Source organism: Salmo salar, unplaced genomic scaffold, assembly GCF_965601325.2.
Source record: "Salmo salar unplaced genomic scaffold, fSalSal1 ptg000417l, whole genome shotgun sequence".
NCBI classification, from domain to species: domain Eukaryota; kingdom Metazoa; phylum Chordata; class Actinopteri; order Salmoniformes; family Salmonidae; genus Salmo; species Salmo salar.
The window spans coordinates 574952-597607 of NW_027675382.1; the positions used below are offsets into that span (position 1 = coordinate 574952).

The window sequence follows — 22656 nt, forward strand, 5'->3', positions numbered from 1 at the left end:
GTTTTGCATTTCACCTCCTGATTGATGACTAACAATGTTAGAATAAAAAATATAAACAAGGTTTAAACATGCTCTCTTTCTCTCCATCTGTCTCTCGTCTGCAGATATGTTTTGATGTGAGAGGATGCCAACCCCCAGTCCCATCATCACCACCTCACCTGCTTTTAAGAACCTTTGTGCCGACGAGAGACACTATTATGTAATTGTGATGAACTGAGAGAATATTTATGTAGCACTGTGATTCATTAATCATGTGCTGCCTTCCCTGCTCCTATGTGCTTACCTCTTTCCCTTTCTGTCTTTTACACCTCTCTCACCACCTCCTCTTTCTTCCTCTGTTTTTATAATGCACAACAGATGTGCATTGAAGTACAGATTAAACTTGTATTTATAACACTTGGATAATGAGCTTTTCAATAAAGCGTTTCACATTCTCTACTGGTTGAAATGAAGTGTAATGTGATGAAATACTCCACCTATCCTGTGTTTATCAGATCAATGCAGATGAAGGGCATTAGATGTTGAGATGAACCAGTGTTAGACTATTTACATGATGCATAGGAAGTGTAGTGTACTGTTTTTTAACATTATATTTCTGTATATATGAATTAACTAGTTAAATCCTGTTTCTAGTCTATTAGTTACAATGTGTAACCATTGATGTCCCAGGACCAAGATTGGTAAACACTGTTGAAGTGTATAATTGTAATACATGCATGCAGACACAGCGTCATTCAAAGACTGGAATTTGATACTCCTGGTATTGGATATGACTGAAAAATAATCTCAAAGACATTCATACCTAAACTGCACCTTTATTTGCCAAGGTAGAGTACATGATCAGTGAATATGTTAAATGTACAGGCTACAATGTGGGGATCTCATGCATGGTAATAACTACATGTATATACGACTTGCATCCTTGGCACAACATGATATTATATTCTACTCAATCCATAGGCTTCATTAATGTCATTCAGGCTGTTTTGAAGTTGATACAACTGGCTATGATAGCTGAGGTTCATAGGTTTTGAACTAATATGTATACCAAACGTTTGGGTCCATACACAGATCGGCTAGATAGCTAGCTACACATCCATAGGCATACAGGTATTTTAATCATCCACTGCACAATAAGCAAGAACATAGCTAGCTACGTTATTTCATCTATCTGCATGGCAAATATCAGCAAGGCAAGCTAACACAATTGTACATTCAATTTTCAGTAAATTCTTCAGCTGGCTAGATTCTATACATTCACTGTTTCACAAAACGACCGCCTGGTTTGCTGGTTGTTTCAGGAGTCCCTAAAACAACCAGAATGACAATTACATACTCATGTCACAACACCCATAATGCTAGTCAGCTAGCTGGCTAATGTTAGCTAGTCAGCTAGTTGGTTAATGTTAGCTAGTCAGCTAGCTGGTTATTGTTAGCTAGTCAGCTAGCTGGTTAATGTTAGCTAGTCAGCTAGCTGGCTAATGTTAGCTAGTCAGCTAGCTGGTTAATGTTAGCTAGTCAGCTAGCTGGTTAATGTTAGCTAGTCAGCTAGCTGTTTAATGTTAGCTAGTCCGTTAGCTGGCTAATGTTAGCTATTCAGCTAGCTGGCTAAATCGCGATTTTCGTAAATAAACTTTATGATAAGAAAAAGCATAATCGTTTGTCTCTACATTAACTAACATTTCTGTCAACTGTACATGTTTCTGCATGATTCGTTATGACGTTATAATCCCTTACATTTGCTTCCATCCTAGTATTTCTGTCCGCCATCTTTGATCCAGTTCAGTTCTGTGTAGGGGTTCCCCTCTCTCCTAGTATTTCTGTCCGCCATCTTTGATCCAGTTCAGTTCTGTGTAGGGGTATCCCTCTCTCCTAGTATTTCTGTCCTCCATCTTTGATCCAGTTCAGTTCTGTGTAGGGGTACCCCTCTCTCCTAGTATTTCTGTCCTCCATCTTTGATCCAGTTCAGTTCTGTGTAGGGGTACCCCTCTCTCCTAGTGTTTCTGTCCGCCATCTTTGATCCAGTTCAGTTCTGTGTAGGGTTACGCCTCTCTCCTAGTATTTCTGTCCTCCATCTTTGATCCAGTTCAGTTCTGTGTAGGGGTATCCCTCTCTCCTAGTATTTCTGTCCTCCATCTTTGATCCAGTTCAGTTCTGTGTAGGGGTACCCCTCTCTCCTAGTATTTCTGTCCTCCATCTTTGATCCAGTTCAGTTCTGTGTAGGGGTATCCCTCTCTCCTAGTATTTCTGTCCGCCATCTTTGATCCAGTTCAGTTCTGTGTAGGGTTACGCCTCTCTCCTAGTATTTCTGTCCTCCATCTTTGATCCAGTTCAGTTCTGTGTAGGGGTATCCCTCTCTCCTAGTATTTCTGTCCGCCATCTTTGATCCAGTTCAGTTCTGTGTAGGGGTACCCCTCTCTCCTAGTATTGCTGAAGAAAGTAATGAATATTTTATGACCAGCGATGTCCCTTATTCCTACCCTTTAACTTTTTGTCTGACAAAATATACATTTTACTCAACTGCGTTACCCACTCCAGTCAGCAGATGGCGGTCTGGGAATTTAACGCGATGCTGTTGGTGTGACGTATAATGTAGTGGACGGAACTCTTCTTTCAACAGCAGCAACAGTTAGTCGGACACCACGGTAGCTTGCTAGACAAAATAGCCGAACAATAAAGCTCTTTAGACGCGTTAGTGTATATTAGCCACTGTGTTTTAAACCCTCTTCTGTCGTCTAGTTAGTTATCCGATTTAATTTCATATTTACGGTGTTGTTGTTATTATTCAGCTAGCAGGCTGGTTAAGTTAGCATTAGCCTAGCTAGCTAACATTCCCAACCATGCGGTCACTGAGCTACTCTCCTGCTAAAGAAGAGAACATCACAGTAAAACAAGAAGTAGAGGGTGAGGCCGTTACTGTGAAAGAAGAAAAAGACTCGTTCAGAGTGAAAGAGGAGGAGGATGTTACAGTAAAAGAAGAGGAGGATGCAGTTTATGGAGTGAAAGATGAGGAGGAGATGACTGTTACATCGATAAAGGAGGAAACTGGACATCTGGGCCCGGTTTCCCAAACGCATCTTAAGGCGTCCAATGGTTCTAACGGTGAACTTAGCCATAAGATGGTTTTGAGAAACCGTTCCCTGATTAACACTAGTAAGTACTGTCTTAAATACAGAGGCACAAACTCTGCAGTTGTTGAACTGATGTGTGGTGTTAAAGCGGAAATATGCAATAGCTACATCCATATTGTGACTTAGTTAAAACTATAATGTTGATATCATGGATGGTCAGTCCTTGCATCCATAGGTCTGTCTATGAATTTGAAAGTAGTTACATTTCTCCAACCCCATAATCATCTTATAACCAAAACAGTGGTGGAATGACAGCTTGTTATTGTATGAACTGCAAATTGCAGGGTTGTGTGGGTTTTTTCAACAGTAACAAAATGGCTGCCCAGAGGCTTGGTTTGGTAAACAGCTGAGGGATGGGGGAAGGAGGAGTGTAACCACTCAAATTTATTCATCCAGGATGTCATAATGATAGTTTAACCAGGTTTCTAGGCTATATAGTATATTCTGGAATTCATCCATGATGTCATAATGATAGTTTAACCAGGTTTCTAGGCTATATAGTATATTCTATAACTGCCAGTGTAGATTTCCTTTGGAGGCAAATTATTAGAGCTGTTGATAAGTCATTGTATAATATTCAGCCAATTGTTTTTCATGTCATTACATTAAAGGCAAGACATACCTAGATTCAATTACATTCATGAATTGGTTTGAAACCTTTGTTTTAAACCCTTCTCAAAATTGGTGCCTTGCCGGATTTGTAAAAAAAGGTTTGTCATGAAACTCTATTTTTTTTAAATGTATTTAAATGTAACCTTTATTTAACTATACAAGTCAGTTAACCTCTATGGACTAACATTAGATTATGTCAGCAGAGTACCCAGCCAGAAATAATCAGACACCCATTTTTCAAGCTAGCATATAATGTCACATAAACCCAAACCACAGCTAAATGCAGCACTAACCTTTGATGATCTTCATCAGATGACACCCCTAGGACATTATGTTATACAATACATGCATGTTTTGTTCAATCAAGTTCATATTTATATATCAAAAACCAGCTTTTTACATTAGCATGTGACGTTCAGAACTAGCATAACCCCCGCAAACTTCCGGTGAATTTACTAAATTACTCACGATAAACGTTCACAAAAAACATAATTATTTTAAGAATTATAGATACAGAACTCCTCTATGCACTCGCTATGTCCGATTTTAAAATAGCTTTTCGGTGAAAGCACATTTTGCAATATTCTGAGTACATAGCCCGGCCATCACAGGCTAGCTATTTTGACACCCAGCAAGTTTAGCACTCACCAAAGTCAGATTTACTATAAGAAAAATGTTATTACCTTTGCTGTTCTTCGTCAGAATGCACTCCCAGGACTTCTACTTCAATAACAAATGTTGGTTTGGTTCAAAATAATCCATAGTTATATCCAAATAGCGGCGTTTTGTTCGTGCGTTCAAGACACTATCTGAAAGGTAAATAAGGGTCACGCGCCCGACGCGTTTCGTGACAAAAAAATTCTAAATATTCCATTACCGTACTTCGAAGCATGTCAACCGCTGTTTAAAATCAATTTTTATGCGATTTTTCTCGTAAAAAAGCGATAATATTCCGACCGGGAAACCCTGTATACGCTCAAAGAGAGAGAAAGTAAAAATGGAGTCGCCCCTTGCACGCCCCTCCATTCTCATTGTTCTCAGATCGACCACTTACTGAAGGCGCTAATGTGTTTCAGCCTGGGGCTCCAAAGCCAAGATTCAAATTTCTGGCGCCTTCTGAGAGCCTATGGGAGCGTTAGAAAATGTCACGTCATGCCAGAGATCCCCTGTTTTGGTTAGAGATGATCAAAGAAGGCCATGAAATGGTCAGAGAGAGCGCTTCCTGTTTGGAATCTTCTCAGGTTTCGGCCTGCCAAATGAGTTCTGTTATACTCACAGACACCATTCAAACAGTTTTAGAAACTTTGGAGTGTTTTCTATCCAAAGCTAATAATTATATGCATGTTCTAGTTTCTGGGCAGGAGTAATAATCAGATTAAATTGGGTACGTTTTTTTATCCGGCCGTGCAAATACTGCCCCCTATCCCCAACAGGTTAACAACACCCAAATGGATAACGCTGTTCTTAATACTGTAGCAAACATTATATTAAGCAGGACATTCAAGCGAGCCTTACAATTATAATCCAAAGTAGTGTGAAATGAACTCATAAGCAACCTGGTAATGGAGGTTACTCCCCTGAGTTTCCCCCATTCACATTCAGAATACATTGTGAAAAACTAAAATCTTTGCTCACCATTTTTGCTCCAGGCAGATATACTACATCCATAACTAGTGGTTTCCTCATTAGCAGGGAGGAGTTTCTGCAATCAAATTGCATGTGCATCGCCCTCATGCCACAATTTTAGGAAACACAGAAAGGGCCCTACATTGGAGACCAATTAGTCATCTGGCACAGTGCTTAAGAGTTTCAACAACATGAATAACTTATCTCTAGCCTACAATCATCGATGTTACTACTAATGTGAAAACAAGACAAATATGACTGTTCTTGCTCATTTTAAGACAATTGTCAAGTAATTTTAACGTTCATTACAGACGTCAATTGTTGTACAACATCATGGCAACGCTGTTGGCATCACCTTTTACAGTGGATTACCGCTGTTGTGGGCCTTTAACCATCTGTCTGACTTTGTTGTTCACACAGGAGAGAGATGTGACTATCGTGGATCCTCTGGGGAGCCTCAACAACATCATGATGCTGAAGAGGCAGAGAAGAGTCTCTCCAGATCAGAACACCTCAATAAACACCTGCAGAGACCCACAGGGAAGAGAACTCACCGCTACTCTGACTGTGGGAAGAGATTCACCTCATCAACAGGCATTCAAATTCATCAGAGAACACACACAGGAGAGAAACCTTATAGCTGTGATCAATGTGGGAAGAGTTATAATTCATCTAGCAATCTTATTGTACACCAAAGAACACACACAGGAGAGAAACCTTATAGCTGTGGTCAATGTGGGAAGAGTTTTACTGAGTCAGGCAAACTGAAATCACACCAGAGAATACACACAGGAGAGAAACCTTATAGCTGTGGTCAATGTGGGAAGAGTTTTACTGAGTCAGGCAAACTGAAATCACACCAGAGAACACACACAGGAGAGAAACCTTATAGCTGTGGTCAATGTGGGAAGAGTTTTACTCAGTCAAGCAACCTGATATCACACCAGAGAACACACACAGGAGAGAAACCTTTTATCTGTGGTCAATGTGGTAAGAGTTTTACTACATCTGGCTCTCTGACTGAACACCAGAGAACACACACAGGAGAGAATCCTTGCTGTAATCAATGTGGGAAGAGTTTTACTACATCTAGCTATCTAGCAATACACCAGAGAACACACACAGGAGAGAAACCTTGCTGTAATCAATGTGGGAAGAGTTTTACTACATCTAGCTATCTATCAATACACCAGAGAACACACACAGGAGAGAAACCTTGCTGTAATCAATGTGGGAAAAGTTTTTCTACATCTGGCTATCTATCAATACACCAGAGAACACACACAGGAGAGAAACCTTGCTGTAATCAATGTGGGAAGAGTTTTACTACATCTGGCTCTCTGACTCGACACCAGAGAACACACACAGGAGAGAAACTTTATAGCTGTGATCTATGTTGGAAGAGATACTCTGATAAAAGATCTCTGATCAAACATCAGAAAATACATACATGAAGGAGTTGTTTCATGACATCAATGAAAAAATGTCAATGTTTTTAACATTGTAGTAGGAGTATTTTTTGGAATTTCACAATTTAGAACCCTAAACGTTTGCCCCATTCAATTGATTTCAGCGTGATATGGATATTAGCCTTGGGAAAAATCCAGGCTCTGAATTGAAAGAGTACTTACCATGTTGGTGACCCACTTGAATCAAAATGCAACACTTCAAAATGTAGCGAGCTGTTTTCTACCAGTTGTCCTCTAACCAGGGATGTACACATTATTCCCAGATTCCGTGTGCTTTTTGAGCTGTTAGTTTTAACAGGACGTGCAACCTCATCTCCCTTCTGTCACACAAATGATTTTAGCATGATATCAATGAGTTATGACAAATAAGTGTTGTGTTCCTTTGTTTAGCGACCCCTAAATTTAAATGCATCACTCCAAAATGTAGCTGACTGTCTTCTGCAGGTTGTCCTCTAACCAGTGAGGTAAAATATATCTCCCATTTCCATGTGTTTTTTTTAGTTGTGCCAAAAACACTGTTGTTTTGACAAGTAGCAATAAATCACTGATATCCATTAGGGGGGAAATCAGGTTGTACGTGCTGTTGAAACTAACATAACTAAAAAAACACATGGAAATGGGAGATATATTTTACCTCACTGGTTAGAGGACAACCTGCAGAAGACAGTCAGCTACATTTTGGAGTGATGCATTTAAATGTAGGGGTCACTAAACAAAGGAACACAACACTTATTTGTCATCACTCATCGATATCGTTTTCAATTTATCACAAACTGTTTCTGCATTTGGACTATTGATTTGGACACGTTAAAACTGTGACATTGGCGATATCCCACCTAGCAAAATGTAATTGAAACTAAGACTATGCCCGACGTACAATATAAGTTTGGTTTTAGTTGAAAAGAAAACTATTTAATTTCAATGTACTTGCAGCTTATACACATGGACGTCTATAATACGTTTTATTAACAATCCTAATAAATTGAGTGCTCCAGTCAACACCTTTAGTTGCTCCACCTTGTGGGTTTTTCTTTTGTTTGTCTCTTCTTGGGCAGATTTAGTGGGTCTCATGGTGGGTGTCTTTTAGCTCCCAGTTGTTGTTACTAGTCAACTTCCAGTGGACACTGAGAGCAAAACTGCAAGATTATGTTATAATACTTTTATTGCATCAAATGGTTGTTTTATGCAACAGAATAGAGGGTTCTTAGAACTATTGTGTCTGTGTTCTACTGAGGATGGGCCTCTGGGAGAAAACACTGACAGGAGATTTACAATGTCTTTTGGGTGATAAAACCTAAAGAGACCGCATTCCAGAACATGAGTTAATGTTTCTGTTCTATATGGTACCAGGGAGAGATGACCTCAGGGCCAGACCCTGGTCTCTACACAAAGAGTACTGTTTTTACAGCAGATACTGTCTGCTGAGAATTATAAGTATCTTTCATACAAATCTTAACCTTGTGACCCGTTCTATACATCTGTTGTTCGTCATGTAGGTTGAAAGGGGTGTATCTTGGCAGTAAAAGACCTTTGTACTTTTGTCTCGGGGCTCTCAACGAATCATCTGGGGGTGATTCATCTCTCAACGAATCATCTGGGGGTGATTCATCTCTCAACGAATCATCTGGGGGTGATTCATCTCTCAACGAATCATCTGGTGGTGATTCATCTCTCAACGAATCATCTGGGGGTGATTCATCTCTCAACGAATCATCTGGGGGTGATTTGTCGACCAGCCATCATTTTCGTAGAACACTCAATTGATTCACTTTATATGTGTCTGTTGTATTGACCTGCTCCTGTATTAATATGTGAATAAAGATTTAGTTTCAGAATAACTCTGACTTGTGTGACAAGTTTGTCTCTTCATTTGATATGAAAGAAATTAACCACATTTGGGGATGTTAAAACCGCTCCTGGTGACCTGGGTAAATGGTGCACCAGGGATCCCTCTAACTTGGGATCTCAGGGAGACCACACTTCGGGAACAGAGCAAATGAACCCACCTTTGATCTGAGAGGCAGCGAGCCGAGTGGATACCATCAGTATAGTATATATAGTGGATACCATCAGTATAGTATATATAGTGGATACCATCAGTATAGTATATATAGTGGATACCATCAGTATAGTATATATAGTGGATACCATCAGTATAGTGTATATATAGTGGATACCATCAGTATAGTATATATAGTGGATACCATCAGTATAGTATATATAGTGGATACCATCAGTATAGTATATATAGTGGATACCATCAGTATAGTATATATAGTGGATACCATCAGTATAGTATATATAGTGGATACCATCAGTATAGTATATATAGTGGATACCATCAGTATAGTATATATAGTGGATACCATCAGTATAGTATATATAGTGGATACCATCAGTATAGTGTATATATAGTGGATACCATCAGTATAGTATATATAGTGGATACCATCAGTATAGTATATATAGTGGATACCATCAGTATAGTATATATAGTGGATACCATCAGTATAGTATATATAGTGGATACCATCAGTATAGTATATATAGTGGATACCATCAGTATAGTATATATAGTGGATACCATCAGTATAGTATATATAGTGGATACCATCAGTATAGTATATATAGTGGATACCACATCTCAAACCTAGTTAAAAAAAAAAAAGAGGTGAGTGAAACACGCAAAGTGGAGTTTTTAGAAAAGCCTCGTAGGCTCTGAGTGTGTATTCCTGTGTGGAGGTGTAAACAGGGCCCAGTCAGGAGTCTCTGAGTGTGTATTCCTGTGTGGAGGTGTAAACAGGGCCCAGTCAGGAGGCTCTGAGTGTGTATTCCTGTGTGGAGGTGTAAACAGGGCCCAGTCAGGAGGCTCTGAGTGTGTATTCCTGTGTGGAGGTGTAAACAGGGCCCAGTCAGTAGGCTCTGAGTGTGTTCCTGTGTGGAGGTGTAAACAGGGCCCAGTCAGGAGGGTCTGAGTGTGTATTCCTGTGTGGAGGTGTAAACAGGGCCCAGTCAGGAGGCTCTGAGTGTGTTCCTGTGTGGAGGTGTAAACAGGGCCCAGTCAGGAGGCTCTGAGTGTGTATTCCTGTGTCTAGGTGTAAACAGGGCCCAGTCAGGAGGCTCTGAGTGTGTATTCCTGTGTGGAGGTGTAAACAGGGCCCAGTCAGTAGGCCCTGAGTGTGTATTCCTGTGTAGAGGTGTAAACAGGGAGGCTCTGAGGCTGAGTCAGCTATCTGTGTGAACTGGATGAAAACTAGAATCTGTGTTTACTAGTTAAGACCATTTATGATATAGTATAAGATAGTAAGGTGCACCTAAAATTGTTTTATATCTGGACCCCATTTTAGAAGTATTGAAAGATGTAAATGTACGAGTTACATTATCCTAGGAACTAACCATGAGATAGAAATGTGAAAATATTCCTGCAGGTTAAAATATTGTTGAAAAACAATTAATTGATTAGGTATGTTTGGGAATAGCATTGTGTGACTGTGATATGAGAGTTGTGTGACTGTGATATGAGAGTTGTGTGACTGTGGTATGAGAGTTGTGTGACTGTGATATGAGAGTTGTGTGACTGTGATATGAGAGTTGTGTGACTGTGATATGAGCGTTGTGTGACTGTGATATGAGAGTTGTGTGACTGATATGAGAGTTGTGTGACTGTGATATGAGAGTTGTGGAAATGAGTCTTAATCTGACGTCTGGATAGTAACATATAGAAATATGCTGAATCAGATGATTGAAATGTGGATAATAAATGATGATATTTTAGAAAGCAGCGGAAGGTCTATAGTTCCTGGGAGGCTTGATTTTGCCGTGGTCTCTGGGAGGTTAGAGAACCGTTGAGGATCGCATGGTCATTGTCTGGGAAACAAAAGTTTATTTTTTGTTCTGCTGGGAGTATGTTTGGAGAGTCCTTGAAAAAGCAAATGGAATGGTTGTCGTGACTACCTGAGAATTTCTTACGTTTTATATGGATTCTGTGAATATATGAAAATATGATGAATTGTATGTGTGTATAATGATTACTAGAGATTTGATGAAGTAATACTGGGAATATAATTAGATACAATTTAAACAACCCATATGTAGACAAACGTAGGTTTTGAGTTGGTATCTTTAATGGATCATTTGATAAAGATGAGGTTTAAGCATTATTAAACAGTCTACAAAGTCTGGGCAGTTGGATGAAACTATAAAACGCTTATTGGACTTTCTCCATCCGGGTACTACATTTGAAATAAACTGCCCTTAAGGTCTGGGGGGTCTTCCCAGTATGAGAGGAGTTGCTAGATTTATTGAATAAACTTTTTTCCATAAAATTAGAGTGAGCCAAGGTAACTATGTAAATGTCTCTCGGACCAGGTGACTTTTATCAATATACACTCTAAAAAGTAAAGGTTCCTGGAGTATCCTGTAGGGGTTCTTCAAATTGAAACTGTGGGGGAACCCCTATAAGTTATTTGAAGAACCTTTTGTGGGAACCTCTAAGTTCTTTGAAGAACCCCTTATCATGGTTCCTCAAAAAACCTTTTGGGGTTAATTTTTTAACTCCCTGTCCACCCTCCCTCCATTATAAAAACATATTATAATAACAATATTGACAATATTGATTTTGTCACATCCTGGCCAGTATAAGGGTTAATTGGTATTGTAGTTTGGTCAGGACGTGGCAGAGGGTATTTGTTTTATGTGGTCCGGGGTGGTGTTTTGGAAAAAGGGTGTTTGATTTAGTATTTCCGGGTTTTTGGTTTATGTTTATGTATTTCTATGTGTTGTCTAGTAAGTGTGTTTCTATGTAGAGTTAATTGGGGTGGACTTCCAATTGAAGGCAGCTGTGTGGTGTTGCCTTTGATTGGAAGTCCTATATTAGTTGGGTGTGTTTGTCTGTGTGTTTGTGGGAGATTGTTCTGTGTTTAGCCTTGTGCCTTGCCAGACTGTCTGTATATCGTTCGTTCACTTGTTTTGTTATTTTGGGAAGTTAATAAACGTCAAGATGAGCTTACACATACCTGCTGCGTTTTGGTCCTCCATTACCGACGAAAACCGTGACAGATTTAAATAATTCATTGTTTATTTAGTGGCACCACAAATGTGAATAAATATTTACAAAACAATTTACCAAACAAAACACATTACCAAATTGCAACATTTCTGCAGACATGTCAGACCATAATAAATAATACATTTATTTTGTATAGTGATTTTCATGACATTTAAAAAAATAATAATGATGTACAATAAAAACATAAAAAATGAATCACAGGTCAACTAACAATATTGTAGACTTGATGCTAAATACAGATTTTTCAGCTTTAGTGTGTATATCATATTCACTTAGTTATGTTAGGAAGTTTTCCATCTTTATGACCGGCCCTGGTAACTTCACCCCAACTTCTCTGATCCCCAGAACACAGTAACTTAACATAACTGTTTTTCTGACATTTTTGGGAAATTGAAGGGAAAATAAAAAATCCAGTCGTAGCAGAGCTCCAAGTCCCATGGGGACGTCCTCTAGGGCCTGGATGTTCTCCCCATCAAAGGCCAGCGGGATTTCACTCTCATGGTGAAATGGATTTCCACCGATGTGCAGTAAAGGAGTGAAGAGCGGCGAAATCTGTGTCAACAAAAGTAAGAAAAGATTAATACACATACAATTAACAAAGAACATAACAAATGTTCAGCTGTAGTTTTATATAAGCATGCACACCTATGTTTATGAAGAAACAGATGATTGGTGCATAGGCATACCTTGTCACGGACATAAAGGCCACTCATTGAAGAGGTAGGGCAAGAGCAGAATCGCTGCTGTGGTCTCCAGTCCTAGTAAAGTAAAGCAATGATCTTACTACACTTGCTAATTTTACTAGAAAATACATTAGAGAAAGGGAAGGAATAAGAGCAAATCCCTCTTCTGTATTGTCCTTCAGGGACTGTCAAAATAGCAGGATGATGTCCTCACCCCTGCCTCGCCTCTCTACCTCTGATAGTCCTTGAATTATATTTTTGTCTATATCCATTCCATGGACGTAATTAATTTCTGAGAAGATCTGAAAAGATCATTTGCACACATTTGTATGCTAATAGATGTCAGTTTGTATTGACTGCTATGCAGGTTAAATGTACACTTCAAATGCAGCTGTCCTACAACATATCTGTACCTTCTTCTTGATCCCAATTGCATTGTGTCCATGTTCTGTCCTATAAGAATTTCAAAGGAAGAGAAAATGTGTCAAAGAACAGTCTTACAAGCATTAAAACGTAATGTATATATATATATACATATATTAAATAAATATTTAAAGATTAATGGCATCAACATACAATGTAATGTAAAATAGAAGAACATATTGGAGAAAGCACTAGCCAATACAGTACTGCCATACAGTAACAGTACTGCCATACAGTAACAGTACTGCCATACAGTAACAGTACTGCCATACAGCCCTAATATCACATTTCAAGATATCTTTGTACACAAATTGTTCAATATTTTATCAGGCTGACTTGAAAGATTATACGCAACATTTTGCTGCGTGGCAATACTGTGTCTGGATTCTGAAGGGCATTCATACAAAAGAGGTAGTCTAGACACTGTATTAATACCATTATGCATTTGAATCCCATCTACAGCTACCATCTAAGATATTAATTTCCCTCCACAAGGGGGCGAACATGTAACGTTTCCAAAATGGGATAGTATTGTACATGTAACGTCTCCAAAATGGGATAGTATTGTACATGTAACGTTTCCAAAATGGGATAGTATTGTACAAGTAACGTTTCCAAAATGGGATAGTATTGTCCATGTAACGTCTCCAAAATGGGATAGTATTGTACATGTAACGTTTCCAAAATGGGATAGTATTGTACATGTAACGTTTCCAAAATGGGATAGTATTGTACATGTAACGTTATGCCCCCTTGTGAGTGTTAGGGTTTGACCAACTATTTGTTTGCATAACCTATATAATATAACAAAGAAGCTATGCTATAATATTAAGTTTATACTCTATATGATAAGAGCATACTGCTGTGTGAGAGGAAGGGGCTCATGGGATGTTGAGTCATATGGAAAGAATGCAGATGCTGTAAATCAGGGATGTGGAAGAGCTTGTTAAAAGATAAGGGCAGGATATGGGTGAAATGTATATGCAGAGGGGTGTCGGGGTTTTAGAGAACTGTGCATTGTGCAGTCACAAGATAAATCGACTGCCAAAGATAATAACTACGCCCGGCAACAGGAGGCGTCTTGAGGTTGGGACCAACCTGCACGCCAACGATAGGATGAGTAAGTTTAAACCACACTCATCCTCCCTCTGACAGGCCAGCAGTGAGCGGGAACTATCTCTGTCAGAGTATTTAATGAAAAGCAAAGGATGTGAAACTCAGTTCTCTGTTTTGCCCTGCGAGGTGTTACAGGGAGCCCGTATATACGAACCACCTATTTACCCTTCAAGTGTTTGCATTAATTAAAGTACAAAGAAATCAGAAGTTACTATGTGCTGACTATTTTGTTCTGATACCAGATTCGAATTGACGCGACCTAACATGGTGACCCCGACGTGATCTGGTAAAGGGACTTCGCTGAGTATTGATCAGCCAATTGGACATCGCTATCGTGGAACGGTGTGCTTCACAAAGAGTCCGGACAACTAAAAACAGGTAAGCAGACACCTATTGTTATAATAACTAAAGATCTGCATATTGGCTTTAACCAAATTAATTTTGTGAAGCACCTGTTCGATGTAAGTGAACCAAATTAAGAATTATTATGAGTAGATAAGAAATATTATAGAGTCATAATTGTGAGTTCCATTTCCAATTTGTAAGTCGCTCTGGATAAGAGCGTCTGCTAAATGACTTAAGGTATAAACCAAACGTTTTGATGGCTTGTTTAGTTTAAATTGAAGAGACAGTTACCGAAATCTAATGAATTATAATGAGCGGATAGGTTTGAAGGGAGTAGTATTAAGTTGTAGTAAGTATTTTATAAATTTTGCGATTTACATGTTACATTTAAGGTCATAGACATTTCATAAGTGTGAAGCCGAACGAGAGATACAGTTGTAACATTGGTATTAATCTTGCGATAGAGGAAAGGCAGAACGCTGTTTGAAAAGAGGTAATATTTTATTCCTATGAGTATGTGGCTGGAAGCGATTCTGGTCTGAATAATGGAATCGTAAAAGTTTTGTGATAAATTCTGGTTATTGAGTCGTGGTATTGATTGTTTAGTAACACCGGTGAATTGAACATTGCATGGAAAAATATCAAGTCATTAAAGTGAATTAAAGGTGGAGTTAATTTTATTTTTACAGGGACGGTGCACATTAAACACAGTTGTGTATAATGGCAGGGTATTCCTAGCAAACAGAATGGGCGGTTTGCAGACAAACTGAAGGGGCTTTAAGGTTTTAAGCAATCTTGGGTTAAATTAGTCAAGTAGTACGTTAAAATATGGGGTTTCATAGATTGAAGTAAAATATTGTATCCAAGGGTAGCGCATGTTCAATTAAGTTTAAAACTAATGATTGGGGGGAGTACAATGGAATTATAAGTATCATTAGGTTTTATTGTAGTCAACGTTTGGGTTTTTGAATCGGTGTAGTAGGATGAAATGCTGACCAAGTGGTTGTATTTTCTGGAAAAAGGAGCGTTTCAAATTCCTAGGGACAGGATATCTTAAATGGGTATACACACATGGAATCTTAGAAGTTATTCACCCATGGAATCGTTTAAGTTTTATTTTCTGAGTTTTAATTAAACACGTGAAATTCTTTTGATAGGGAATGTCCTGGGAACCTGGGATACAAAATGTAGATAAAGTTCTTAGCTTTCATTTGTCTAATGTAGTAAGAAACACGGTTCTGAAAGGGTGGTATGACTTTTGACCCCTCTAGTGGCTTCCCTGTGTGGTCTGATCAGCCACATTGAAAAGCCATTTGGAGGGTGAATTTAAGGTCATTTGTGATACTGACTTTAAGGAAATTTGTAGAACTGATAATTATGATGGAGTTAAAGTTCTTAGACACAATTGACAATTTGAACCAATGAGAAGACAGAATGACGATAAGGGTACAATAATTTTTCTTTGTGGAGTAGTTTAGATTAATAGTTTTGATCTGATTATGTTATGTGAATATCGTTTGATAATTAGGGGTACTTTTTACATTATCTAGATACGTTTATTTTCCCTTAGGAAGTCAGCTGTGGTTGTATTCAGTGGAAGAGATTTAACACAACAAGGCTGTGGAATTAATATAATAGTATTATTATATTTTGTTGTTGAATAAGTTTAATAATGGTAGACTTATGTCAAGTATTAGGATATATTCTAAGCCAACGGACCAGCAAAGTTAAATTATAAACAGGTGAGGACAGAAATAATACTGGGACAGACAGAAAATACATAATAAGAATAGAAGATAGGAAGAGAATTTAATTTGGGTTGCTTAGTTAGGATATTAATTCATGGAGAGACTATCGGCTCCATTTGGCATGTATTTTAGTTTTAAGTTTATGTTTGGTAAATTCGCTAAGAAGAGATATGACTGTTTACACAGACAAGCACATAGGCATTTAAAATTATACAAAGCAGCACAGATAAATCTTAAATAAGACACTTGACAGAGAATTGTTACAGGGTAGCTAAGGATGAATGCCCCAGGGAGAATTGGACATGTGGAAAATGAAAGGGGGCAATCCTACAAGAGAAGGGCTGACATAAGGATAATTTGTTTAGATAGGCAGCAATATTGATACATGGCTTGAACGCAGACAAATATTCTTACCATGTGTGTGTCCTGTGTGTGTTTGTGTCCTGTGTGTGTTTGTGTCCTGTGTGTGTGTGTGTGTCCTGTGTTAGGAGTTGTGTGTAATTAATGTTTCTAGTGCGAAACACACACAAATACACACACGCACACTCAGGACAAATGCACACACGCACACACACACACCCAAAGGACAAATACATACACACACACACACACACACACAGGACAAAAACACACACACACACACACAGGACAAAAACACACACACACACACACACAGGACAAAAACACACACACACACACACACAGGACAAAAACACACACACACACACACACACACAGGACAAAAACACACACACACACACACACACACACACACACACACACACACACACACACACACACAGGAAAAAAACACACACACACACACACAGGACAAAAATACACACACACACACAGGACAAAAATACACACACACACACACACAGGACAAAAACACACACACACACACAGGACAAAAATACACACGCACACACAGGACAAAAATACACACACACACACACTGGACAAATATACACACACACACAGGACAAATACACACATACACACACAGGACAAAAATACACACATTCTGACCACCACTTGGACAAAGTTATGTGTGTGTGTGTGTCCGTGTGTGTGTCTGTGTCCAGTGTGTGTGTGTGTGTGTGTGTGTGTGTGTGTGTGTGTGTCCTGTGTGTGTGTGTGTGTGTATGTCCTGTGTGTGTGTGTGTGTGTATTTGTCCTGTGTGTGTGTGTGTGTGTGTGTGTGTGTGTGTGTGTGTGTGTGTGTGTGTGTGTGTGTGTGTGTGTGTGTGTGTGTGTGTGTGTGTGTGTGTGTGTGTGTGTGTGTGTGTGTGTGATTGTCTTGTGTGTGTCTGTGTGAAACACAGGACACATAAACACACACACTGGACAACCACACTGGACACACACACACACACACAGGACACACACACAGGACACAAACACACACAGGACACAAACACACACAGGACACAAACACACACACGACACAAACACACACACACACAATCTGGACACAAACACTGAATGAGGTCAAGATATTATCCCTAGAGTTGGTTTACTGGGATCTCTTTAAATGATGGATGACATTTTAGCTAATCAGGTAGAGCCTATAGAATGCCAGAGTTAGAGATACCAGAACAGGAAGACATAGAAGTTGAAGTAATACTAACAGACACATGAGAAGACTGTTTGTTAACCAAACCCGTATGTCCAAGATTTTGTGTCCAACAGGTGAATTACAGGAGAAGGTGATTCACTCAGTACAACTAGGAGACTGGGTGTGGATCCAGTCCCTGAGGAGAAAAGACTGGAAGCAGCCCCGTTGGGAAGGCCCATACCAGGTGCTGTTAAACCACTGCCTTTGCCATTAGAAAAGCTGAGAGAGTCACTTGGGTCCACGTTATCCACTGCAAGAAGGTATGTACACATATGAGCACTGCTGACCACACACAGAGTTAGGAGAAGAACCGAGCACCAACAGGGTCCGGGGGTTACCTCCTTAACGAAGATTTCCTATCCCGACCGTTCATCACTGTGTGTGCTCCTAGAGGTAGCTGTAGCTCAGTTGGTAGAGCATGGTGTTTGCAATGCCAGGGTTGTGGGTTCGATTCCCACGGGGGGCCATGTATGAAATGTATGCATTCACTACTGTAAGTCGCTCTGGATAAGAGCGTCTGCTAAATTACTAAAATGTAATGTAAATGTAGGTGTGAGTATGGGGTGGTACCTAGCAGAGAGACTAAGGGCAGGAGAGGGTTGGCGGTTTTTGGGAAGAGTAGAGACTCTGAGCTGCATCATAGTCTAATCTTTCTGATACATTCAGATCCACCACCTTCCGGTACTAATCATATGACACCGTTGTCATTTATAAGAATGAAAATATAAACTATATAATACACTGATGAGTGACATACAGAATAAGGAATCAAAAAACATCAGGATGTAGGTTTAAGGTAAACATTAAACAATTTCCTGGGGAAGCAGACAACTGTACAGGAATTGGGGTTGGCCAGATTGAAGTACTCAGCCAACCCACCTCGGTTCACCTTAACTCCTGATGAGTACCAGTGTTATAGATACAAGAATGGCACCGAGAACTCATATGATTTTAATGGCTGAAAGTAATCGTTAATGTGACTGAATTAGGTTTGAAAGATGAATAGAAAATTCTTAACCTCACAGCACCTATAACTGATGAAGGGTGGGCTAGTACCAGCAAAGGACGCATACGACAGAAATGACCACAAAGGGTGGTTAGGAACTTGCGCCCTGGGTTTATTGGTCCAACCAGACTCTTAATAGGATGGGCAATGACTTTCTACTGACATTTTACTATTTTAATTTTATTGTGTCCTGTTCTTTTTTCCCCTTTGCTTTTTTAAGTGAGTTGTATTGATCAAGCGCCAGCATTTAGTGTTCAGTTAGGACCTGGCTTTCACTAGAATGTTCTGATCCAGATTATGACTCCATCTGTGGATGACAACAGCAATCTGTAGCATGCAGGTATGAATTGAGCCACATCTAAAATGTTATACCTTTTCTATATCCATATAGAAACACTAGCTACGACCTGCCTTATTTAGCTAGCTCAATGTGAAATTCTGATTGAGTCATCAGAGGCCAGTTATAGGAGGCTAAAGAAGGCACAGGATGAGTTTTGACCAGGATGAGAGTAGCCCTGTCTAGATGGATGCTATTGGCATCCTCAGGGAAGTTCCAGATGAATACAAAGCAATGAATCAAATATGTGAAGGCTTTAACACTACATTGTTTTGGTGGTTGACAATAAATAGAAATGTGGATTGGATTAATGACATTTTTTTAGAATCAACAGAGAGTCATGAATGAAAACGGGGATGCAGTAAAGAGGTTCTCTGACCAATTATCCACCACCCCCCTCATGACCTGGTAAAATAGACTGACTCTCGATATGTTACTGGCAAAAGAGGATGGTGTAGGTAGAATGATTAGGTTCATTGCTGTACGTACATTTCTGATAATATAGCTCATGTTTGGGAAATGGAAAAGTGTTGTAAGAACTGTATTATGGGCTGCTTTCACCTGTATGAGTGTGTTTGCGTTGTGTGGTTGTTGTTTGGTCCCGTGTGCGAGAGGTCTCATTTCCAGGGTTCTGGAGAGATCGATAACGGAGCAGATGGTGAGATACGGACCGAGTCAAAGTTCAGACCAGTGGGACGACAAATACCTACCGCCGAGCCTGGTGGAGGATTCATTCAATTATGAGGTGCCCATGATAAGATGCGACCATCTTTAGAGTTTCCTGAATTAGTTTGATTTTGTGTGAAATTTCTGAATCCAATAAAAATAGATGTGTTATAATGTATGTGAAATATTTAGCCAATCGGGTGGATGTAATGAAAGGTTTGACTAAAAGATTTCACTCAGAAACCTTATAACCTGTTGAAATGTATTGGAAATACAGCTATAATAATGGGTTAAAAACTATATTCCAATACTGTGTGAGTAAGACACTGTTACCAGAATGAGCAGGGCAGAGTTGATAAGACGACCTTGGGAACGGAACAGGAGAAGAAGCCTCCCTAAGTTAGGGAGAGTAACAACGGCCTGGGAACGGCTAGTGGGCAGGAGATTAGAAGACAGGTGGCAAGGTTGATAAGGAATGTATGTGTACTGTGGGAAAAATACAGCCGCCTAAAGCTGGGTTGAGTTCTTTACTGATGTGTGTGTAACAGAGATTTGTTAACTATACTCGCACTGCACTGACAGGTATGGCTGAGCAACTAGAGGCTACCACTAGAACCGCTAGACAAAATAGATTGGAGTTGGATATGATATTGGCTAATAATGGGGGGTGTATAAAACGTTTGGTGAACAATGCTGTACTTTTATCCCTAATAACACTAGCCCTGATGGTAGCATTACCAAAGCCCTACTGGGACTTGACAAGCTATCTGCTGAAATGAAGGGTGTAGCAGGGGTATATGAGGGGAATTGGCTGAACATCTTTTTTGGTAAGTACACATCTATGGTGGTTACTGGATTTCTGACCCTAGTGCTTGTGTTCCTATTATTGTTGTGTTGTGTTGCCTGTATAATCCCTTGCTTGAGAAAATATCTTACAGAAGTTGTCCGAGCAACCGGAATGATCCTTGGTTTGCTGTTGGGGAAGTGGTTGAATAAAGCTTATCCAAAATGTTCTCATATGTATTGAATGTAGTGGCAGGTGGATGTGAAGATTTTAAGTACTGGGACAAAAAGTCTGTCCCATACATGTTAGGTGTAGCCACTGTCGCAAAAAGGTCTTCTTTTTATACGTTTTTTAAATAATATGTTCTGAATTTATCCTGTGTACTATTTGTCTTTCCTTATGTGAAGGTTTGAAGTTCCTGGGTGGCTGGTAGTCAACCTAGTACAGGTTAGGTGTAGCTGGAGGACTGAAGGTTTTTGTTATTGTTATTGCCTATTAATAAAAGTGTTTGTATTGTATTTTAGTGAGTGACACCCTAGCGGGTGTCAAAAGGGGGAATCCTACATTTATCTGAAATGTCGTATTGTGGAATGTTCTTCGGGTGTGAAAAGGGGGATTGTTGGGTTTTATTTCACTTATTAGATGTGATGCATTACCATTTACAGTAGATGTAGGCCTAAGTATGAACGGACTGTAATGCACTAAGAGGTTTATATTGTATTAACATAGATTGAGCAACATATAATAGACATGACTAACTGGAGGGTTGCTGGCTAGTAGGAGTGTAGGCTGAGTAGACTCGTGACACACACACACAATGCCTGGTTGTGGGGCCGCTCATGGACTGGTGTATGTGAGGAACTGATAGAGGGGAGAATGACTGTGGCACAAGAACAGGCACTGTCCTTGGGTGTCTGACTCTCGGGTACACACATGAAGATAAGCTAGAAGACAACTATGCTTGGCAACAAAGATGCGTCTAGAGGCTGGGACCAGCCTGCACGCCAACGATAGGATGAGTAAGTTTAAACCACGCTCATCCTCCCTCTGACAGGCCAGCAGTGAGCGGGAACTATCACTGTCAGAGTATTTAATGAAGAACTTATGATGTCATTTTCAGTTCTCTGTTTGCCCTGCGAGGTGTTACAGTGAACCCGTATATACGAAGATTGCATTTACCATTTATTCTGCTTGACTAATTCTATTAATAAACAGCTGAAAATATATTCAGTAGCCTAGTGGTAAATTTTGTTCTGATACCAGAATTGAATTGACGCAGCCCTAACACTAGCTCATCATCCCCAACATGTAGGATAAATTACCACTGGTCTGTATAGCTAGCTGATCACCCCCAACATGTAGGATACATTACCACTGGTCTGTATAGCTAGCTCATCATCCCCAACATGTAGGATAAATTACCACTGGTCTGTATAGCTATCTCATCATCCCCAACATGTAGGATACATTACCACTGGTCTGTATAGCAAGCTCATCACCCCCAACATGTAGGATACATTACCACTGGTCTGTATAGCTAGCTCATCATCCCCAACATGTAGGATAAATTACCACTGGTCTGTATAGCTAGCTAATCACCCCAACATGTAGGATAAATTACCACTGGTCTGTATAGCAAGCTCATCACCCCCAACATGTAGGATACATTACCACTGGTCTGTATAGCTAGCTTATCACCCCCAACATGTAGGATAAATTACCACTGGTCTGTATAGCTAGCTCATCACCCCCAACATGTAGGATAAATTACCACTGGTCTGTATAGCTAGCTCATCACCCCCAACATGTAGGATAAATTACCACTGGTCTGTATAGCTAGCTAATCACCCCAACATGTAGGATAAATTACCACTGGTCTGTATAGCTAGCTCATCACCCCCAACATGTAGGATAAATTACCACTGGTCTGTATAGCTAGCTCATCACCCCCAACATGTAGGATAAATTACCACTGGTCTGTATAGCTATCTCATCATCCCCAACATGTAGGATAAATTACC

At 39.7% G+C, this 22656-nt stretch overlaps 1 protein-coding gene and 1 long non-coding RNA gene across 2 annotated transcripts in view; both read left to right on the forward strand.

The window, feature by feature from the left end:
* LOC123733417 (uncharacterized) overlaps window positions 1-22656 on the forward strand; it is a 522315-nt gene that overhangs the window by 211431 nt on the left and 288228 nt on the right. The gene's annotated exons all lie outside the window — the stretch shown is intronic.
* LOC145876000 (uncharacterized) lies at window positions 13733-21861 on the forward strand. The gene is made up of 2 exons (XR_014391390.1): window positions 13733-18235; window positions 18393-21861. It is a non-coding gene; the product is annotated as an uncharacterized LOC145876000 (long non-coding RNA).